The sequence below is a fragment of the Rhopalosiphum padi genome, chromosome 1 (assembly GCF_020882245.1).
Source record: "Rhopalosiphum padi isolate XX-2018 chromosome 1, ASM2088224v1, whole genome shotgun sequence".
Lineage (NCBI taxonomy): Eukaryota > Metazoa > Arthropoda > Insecta > Hemiptera > Aphididae > Rhopalosiphum > Rhopalosiphum padi.
The window spans coordinates 20,096,824-20,105,160 of record NC_083597.1 but is presented as its reverse complement, the minus strand read 5'-3'; the positions used below and the strand labels follow the sequence as shown (position 1 = coordinate 20,105,160).

At 26.5% G+C, this 8,337-nt stretch overlaps 1 long non-coding RNA gene across 1 annotated transcript; it reads right to left on the bottom strand.

The window, feature by feature from the left end:
* Positions 1-466: 466 nt before the first annotated feature.
* Positions 467-8,078, bottom strand: LOC132932258 (uncharacterized). Its single transcript, XR_009662838.1, has 3 exons — positions 7,819-8,078; positions 575-729; positions 467-519 (listed from the first exon to the last, which is right to left on the bottom strand). It is a non-coding gene; the product is annotated as an uncharacterized LOC132932258 (long non-coding RNA).
* Positions 8,079-8,337: the final 259 nt, after the last annotated feature.

Sequence of the window (8,337 nt, the reverse complement as noted above, 5' to 3'; positions counted from 1 at the left end):
ATATCATTATTTAATTATTTTGAAATAAAGGCGAACTTCAATGCTCGTAATCAGAATGTTCAATTTAATATAAATTAATTGTATTTTGGGACAACTGCAAGATATCTGTATAGATAAATGTTAATTTTTGAAAACGAAAGTAATGTTTTTAAATGTGTACAAATAATATTTAGTTTGGAAAGCTCTAAAGAAATCGAAAATACATGAAAACAATGACATGGTTTATTACAATTAGATTAAATTATATAAGATGGTATATTTTTTTGTGAGCTTTTATTCATTATATGAACAATCGATGTATTATTTTGTGTTCATTAAATACAATATACTGAAATATAGCTGCTTAATCTCATACGTATATTAAATGAGTATAAAACTACAATTAATATTATATAACATAATATTTTGTTTCAACACATAGTCTTACATAAATACAGTTTTTTCAGATACGTTTTTTTTTTATAAATTGTGTCATTGCTGCCAAAGTGCTAACTTCAGGATCAACGTACGGCAGCGATTCTGAAAAAAAAAAAATGTATATATAAATATTACAAAGTTTTATTTGTAGCCTCACTAAAATTTTTGTTTTGGCAAAAATAATTCTCGAATTCTTGAAAATGTATTTCCTCTAACTTTCGGAGTTTCACGAAGATTTGGGTCTGTGTGTCAATAAATATCATTAATTTGATGTTCAAATATTATTATATGGACTGTTAATGCATCTTGTATCTAAAAAATATATTTTGTTTACTTAAAATTTAACAAGCGGAATTTATTATTTCTTACTATATATAAGTGATAATAATAATAAATATGTAATATTATAATAGTATAATTTTCCATAATTTTAAACCTAAATTAAAAATGTACGGATTAAAAGTTTTGATTTAAAATTCTTATATTAGAAGATTTAAAGACATATGCTGATACTTAAGTTTTTCTTAGCATAATGGCATTCATAACAGTTTTTGTGGACGCCAACAGATATGATTATATAAATGTATGAATTGAATGCTTTTATAATATATTAAAGTACTAAACGAGTGCAAAAAATATTTCCGGGTTGTCAGCATCACGATAAATGAGCTTTCTTTTAAGTGCTGTGCATGTTTGAATTTGAATCAGTGATTAAGCACACTGAACCATCATATAATATTATTTTAAAAAGTAATTAATTCACAGAAATAATTACTAACTACAAAGTCTACAAGTTTTACTTATACCTACTCAGTTGAAAATGATGAGTATATCACTAATAACAATTAGCTATAGGTACGTGTCATATATAAATATATTGTTATTTTTATTAATACAAATTCTAATGATAAAATAGATATATTATTTATTCATTAATAATTAAACAATTAAAGGATAAGTTAAACAGTAGTTTTCTATTGGTATACCTAAGGTATTAAATAAATTATATTTAAATGTGTAACAAAATATTGACAAATAAATATTTTTTTTTGATTAAGTTCACAAGGTATAAATAAAATATAATACCATTTTAACACTTATTATTCTAGTATTATAAGTGCACAACTGTAATACAAATGCGGCAATATATATTTTATAATGTATAAAGTGTGGTAATAGCAATACATTTATTATTACCATAATTCATAAAAATATAAATTATAATTAACATAATCTTGCAACTTTGATTATCAATATCAATGACATTATATAGATGATGCTGTATTTTTAACTTTTAATTTTCTTTTTTCTATTCTTGCTAAATTTTTAAGTAAACAGTTTTTAACGAGCCAGATGAGATTCATCATTGAGTTTGAACTAAAACTTTGCTATAACTTTGCATTAATTCCTTAATATTATTATTTAATTAATTTTCAAATATAAAAATTATCTAACGTTATGAACTTACGAATAAGCACAATGAAATAAAGGTGTTAGTTGGCAAAAACACGCGGCGTATACAATTTAAATGATGTATAGTCTTCTACAAAATTTATTTAAAATTCAGGTCAAGCACTCGGTGGGTTAGAATTCTTAGTGTTATCTTGTTATTGTTGATACGGTACTTAAACATAAAAATAAAAACATATTTTGGCTAGTTAAATTTGCTAGTCGATAAAATGTTAATGCAACATTTATAATTATTATCTTATATAAAACACTTATAAATATTCAACTATGCTGTAAGTAAAAAAAAAATTGAGTTAAATTTTAAACTTTGGACATTATTTAGTACCTGAAATAACCGTGTGTTTGTTTAATAATTTTTATGATTTTAGATTCTGAGTGGAATGATGAACTTAATAGTTTTACAATGATGTACGTATGTTTTTCTAAACATTTTTTTGGTGTTAAAATTAAAAATGAATAACTATAGAAACTTTTAATACTTTATAACTATAAATCTTTCAAATTATTTACATAATATAATGGTAATTTATTGATAATGTATCCTTCAATGATCTTCCACAAATAATGACATTTTCAAAATATCTATTTTTATTTTTAAAGTGTTGATAAAAATTTTTATTTTTGAGCAATAACCTGTAAAATGTACACAAGATCTTATATACATTATCTTTATAATAATTTTTAAACATTGAAATGCACCGTCGGCACAATTTTTTTATAGATATTTCAAGTTTAAATTTTTAACAATAATTGAAATTTTAACGATAAATACGACTAAAATTATTTTTTTGTGAAAATATTATTTGTAGAGACTTGAAGTTTTTTACCACTATGACTAATTCTTATATTTTTATTAGCTAATAAATAAATATTAAAATATTTATATTGATTGTATGTGCTATTAATAATACCATTAACTTATTCAAACCGTTTTACTGTATTAACATCAGTTCAATGCAGGGTACTGACTCTAGCGTTGTCAAACGATTTTTTTTCTTTTTAAAAAATAAAACATTTACGACTGTTGCCAAAATGGTTGAAAAATAATATAATATATCGTAATACCAGCTCATATTATTCAATTTCTACATAACAAAAGATATTATTGAATGTTGACCCGCGTGTTAGCGTTCACAGTTTCACACCTACTTGGTTTGTTATTATAACGATTGACCAACCTTACGGACAAAATACAAATTCCGCCCAAACGTATAAAAATGATAGTATTTATTTACCGATGTGAGTTTTTTTAATTCATTTAAGTGGTGTTGGGTAGTTACAATGGCTTCAAATACAATAAGAAATAATTATACCTACCGTGTTTTTCGAGCAGTGTTCGTTTTAGGACGCTCAATAGTCAATATCTTCTCTGTATTCATAGAGTTCTTTGTGAGCTCTAATATCGTATATAATATAATCTAATAGCGTTCATAATACAAACAATTTTCTCGTAGAAGAAACGGTTAAGGTTATTGTCATAAATTTAAGATCAACATTATTTGGTAACGTTTTTCGAATAATTAACATTGTTTTAAGCTACCATAATCGGGAATCAATTATATATAAATTAATAACTATGCGCCTATTTTTATATTTAATTACTTTTTCAAAGTTCGTATATTGTAATGTTTATAAAAAAATACGTGTTTCTCTGAATATTTATTTTCGTAACGATGGAATAATCTCGGCGTAAGTTTATAGCAATTTATTAATTAAAAAGTAGTAAGTATAATATAAGATATACCTATAAGTGTGTTTTACGAGTATATTTTATGACGAGAAATATATATTATGTACTCAATAAATGGTAAGTATAATAAAAAGTAATCTGACCACGACTTACAGTGGCTCAATAGGAAAATTTCCTCATCGTGATTAAGAGGATGTTTATAAATTATAAGTTTTTTCCAATTTAATAAAATAAAATCAATAATATACTCGTATATATAAAAAAATAATAAATTTGTAAGGGATCTATATATTGCGTAATACACAAGTCCAAATTAAATAAATCAGAGTCCCAAATGCGTTACCCAATTTTGGGGCGTTCATAATATTATATACACATTAAATGGAAGTGGTTGCTCAAAGGACCTCTATATCCGAACGGATGAACAAGTTTACAACACACGAACAAATTGAATATATTATACCTATAGACGAAACAATAAAAATAATTATTAACCGTCTAATAATACGCGTACATATAGTATTTATATATATATATATATATAGGTACATATTATTATTATATTAGGTGCACGAGGCACCGAGTCAGTGGCGTCCGGTCGGAGCGCTTTTTAAATCGGCCACGCGCTTTCGCGCCAAGACCTTGGCCGATCGCCACCGGGCCCGCGATCGCACCTCGTGCAACGTCGTTGCGCACCGAAGCGGAGCGCAGCCGGCCGGGCGCACGTGCTGTCGGCGGCGGCGGTGTACAGTAATAATATTATTATAACAATATCCGACGACAGCCCAACGCGCGTGCAGCAAAGTGCATATAATACACTATACTGCAGTGTGCAATTTATAAATAATACCAAATTCGAGAGTATTGCGCAGAAAGCGGTGCACGCGCGGGCGTATTTAGGTGTAACAATGTTTTCGTATCCGTATTAGCTCTCATATGTTTGCGTACGTTATCGCACAGTGGTCTTAACCGGGGTTCGGTGCGTATACCGTCCCGCCGCCAGATTTAAGAGTATGAAATACGAGTCTAAAGGTTTTCAGGGGTTTTCGGAACGTAGACAAATCCGCGTCCCGTGTATATATACTGGATTTCCGAGCATATTATGACATTAAAAGATTAAATTATACAATCATAATATGTGCATTCTAGCAGTATATATATAATATTATATACTATAACTATTTAAGTATAACGATGTATAGCGAGATTATTTTTTTGTTTTATGGATAAGGAAAACGGCGTTTTATTAATAGGGAGGGGGTTGTCATATTTACCGGGTTGGTAAACACTGGTCTAATTTCCGTATACCATACGGTTGTATGAGCATTTTAATGTTTGGTTATGTACTTAATAAAACACATATTATTTTACTATGATTAAACGAAACACTTGTTTCATCGTTTAAAATTTATTTTAATCATATTATATTTTGTTCGTGTAAGTTAATGAAAACGTGTAGGTTTACGAATCATAAAAAGCCATTAGCCAAGTTCGACTGTTTATATATACTAGGTATATATAGTAATTCCTAAGTTAAACAGTTGGTAGTTAATAATGTTAATATTAGTCGCAACTTCCAAGTAAAGCATTAACACAACGAATAAAAAGTGATTGGCAAATATGTATTTTCCAAACTAATTAACTGTCGAAAAAGTCGAACTTCAGTTTATTTTATTTTCTATTAATAAAGCAAAATGTATACGTTTCTAAATACGTACCACTTATCTAATATTTATGCATATCGTACAGAACACTATAATAAAAATTATTATTTCTTATTTATATCCTATCAGGGATAAAGATATTGATTTAAAAATGGTAACCCGTATTTAAGCATCTACTTAATAATATACAGCTTGCAACATTGCAATCATAGACAATAATATTATAATACGTAATCGAGTCAAAAATTAATTTATTCTATTAATTCATGATCACAATGGAAAGTATATTCTTTCTGTTAATAACACATAAACTATAAAGCTATAAATATAATTTAAAAATGTATTCATATAATTTTTTTATTGCCTTTATTAAATGGTACTGTAAATTATTATAATAACTTGCATAATCTATATTGTGTATTGATATTAGTTAATAGTAAGTAGTTGATATGTGATTATCTAAACAAGTTTTCATACATTAATAAACATAATATTTTGTAGATTTCACTTTATCCCAGATATCAACAGTGACAAATATTTGTTGTTTACATAAAATATTTATGTGGCTTGATAACGATGACATATTTTTAGGAACTTTATATTGTAGTGCTTGAGTAATAATACAAAATATAATATTGAAGTCAGTATTGTTTCACATTTTACATTAAAAAAGAAAAAAAAAGAGAAATTGTATTTATTAATTAATAATTATCAGATGGTGTGTTAACATATGACATATAATTTTATAAGTTGTCAATTTTTAAAATTGTATAATGGAAACAATCGCGTCTAGTATACTTTACTATTGAATAATAATAGATAACTATACTGACAATTATGTATCAAAATTGTAGTATTGTCTACCTGTGGTAGATTAGTCATGGAGTATTGACATTCGTTACGCCACAAGTGAAAAATACACTTAAGAAAACGATCATTTATATTTTATGCATAATAAATAGTTTTAATATTATGATAGCGACAATGTTTACGCGACACGTCTTCGACGCATAAAACGAAAAAAAAAAAAAAAAAAAAATAATATTATCGTACATTGGTTATTGCTAGGTAATGTATATTATGCAGACGTGGCGTGAGGTTTAATCAGCAACAACATAGCTGTTTTCGCGTCTGAAAATAAAACCAAATCGCGAAGAAAAAATATGAACAACAAAACGTTTTACTGTGAATAGAAAAATCCCTACTACGTGACCGTGTACGCACCTACTAGAAAGGGACCAACTCATTTCTAATATTTATTATTATTATTTTTCTGATATAACGTACCCATAGAATAAAAGAGTGTAAAATATAATAATATTATAGTCTAGGTGTGAACGATACGACCTCCACGGAGTGCGGCGAATTGAGTTGTCCTCGATTTCGTTTTCGTCGAGAAAACATTACACGCGTGCAAATAGGTAGGTATACAACATGATAGTATAATACAGGGTGTAACAAAATGTTTTGATATAGATAATGATACCTGCGTGGTTACGATCCGAAACGTGCTGTTGTTATTGCCATTTCAGATTCTGAACGGAGTCTGAAATGTTTTTGGTTTTACAAACATTTTATGTGTTTTATATTTTGAACAGAGCAATAACTGTATTGGTTTTACAGTGGTGGTGTAGGGCTTTTTGTGCGTCCAAAGATACTTTTTATGGTAGAAAAAATGCCTAGGTCTGAAACTTTGAGGGTGATTACTGGTTATTACATTGGTATTTATACGTGTATATTGTTTGACGAGTGAATTTACAACCCATTAAAAAGCTAAGTAATATAATAATTTAATTTATAATTAATACAATAACTATAAATGTTTAGAATGATTTAGATAATAATCATTATTTTTTTCACTACATTTTTTTATAATCAAATAGTTATAAATATATTTTAAATAAAAACACTTCAGAATAAAAGTATAACTTAAATAAAATAACCTTTTTAATCGCAATTGTAATAATAAGTATTTAATTGAGTTTGTTATTAGCTGCATCTAATATTTTAGTAAATTAAATAAGATATTGTATTTAATAAATAGCTTTTATTGAATAAAATATGTTATGATTATTTTAATAAAAATGTACTTAATATAAATACTACTATATGATTAAAGTATTTAAAACAGATAGGCAAAAAAATATAGATAAAAACTGAACACAAACTATGTACTTCTAGCTTTGATTATTTCAAAATTTAAATCAGTTTGAATTGACATTATGCTAAAATCAAAAGCACGTGATTATACAGTTAGTATATACACTATGCAATGCCATCGATACTATAAAAATAAATTAAATATATCAAATTACATAATCAGTATATTAAAGCTTTAATTATAACGACTTATAAGTATAATCATCTTTGTTCAAACATAATATTTAATAATCTTTTTGCCATGATAAAAAGAGTTATAATGAATTATACGGTATTATGAATTAATAATTATGATATAATAATAAATCTAATCGTATGTATTATACTATTATGTAGTAATAGTAACTAGTAATATATTATTATATTAACAGTTATTAAATATAATCTATGCCTTAAATACAAAATCGATATCTTTACATGCAAATGATTAACGTTACTGCTTCGAAGTCAGAGCTTGTTATATTCAGGATACATTTTGTTTTCAATAGTTATGGGTATTGTTGTAATGAATGAAGACAGTCAATAGACATTTCGGAATGAACTAAAACATTATGTGATTTTAATTTATTTTACAGGACTTTTGATAATTTGATCTGACTAATTTATATTATTAAATAAACAATAGTAGGTATCTTGTTTAATTTACACAACTACCAACTGTTGTGATAGATATAGATAGACGGATGTCAGACACAGACTAAAGGTGTTTAATTTCAAGTTGTTTTTACATAGTTTAAAGTTAATAAACTACGTATAATATTATTTTAACAAGAGCAAACAAACAAAGTAACTGGTAAGTTTAATTTCGCACATAAATGAAAATATTAAAAGAATGTTGGCAGTGTGAGAGTGGATGATGTTAAATAAACCGACGGTTAAAAAACAAGTCATAATTATCAACGCATGTAGTGTTATTCTGAATAATGACGAATTTGT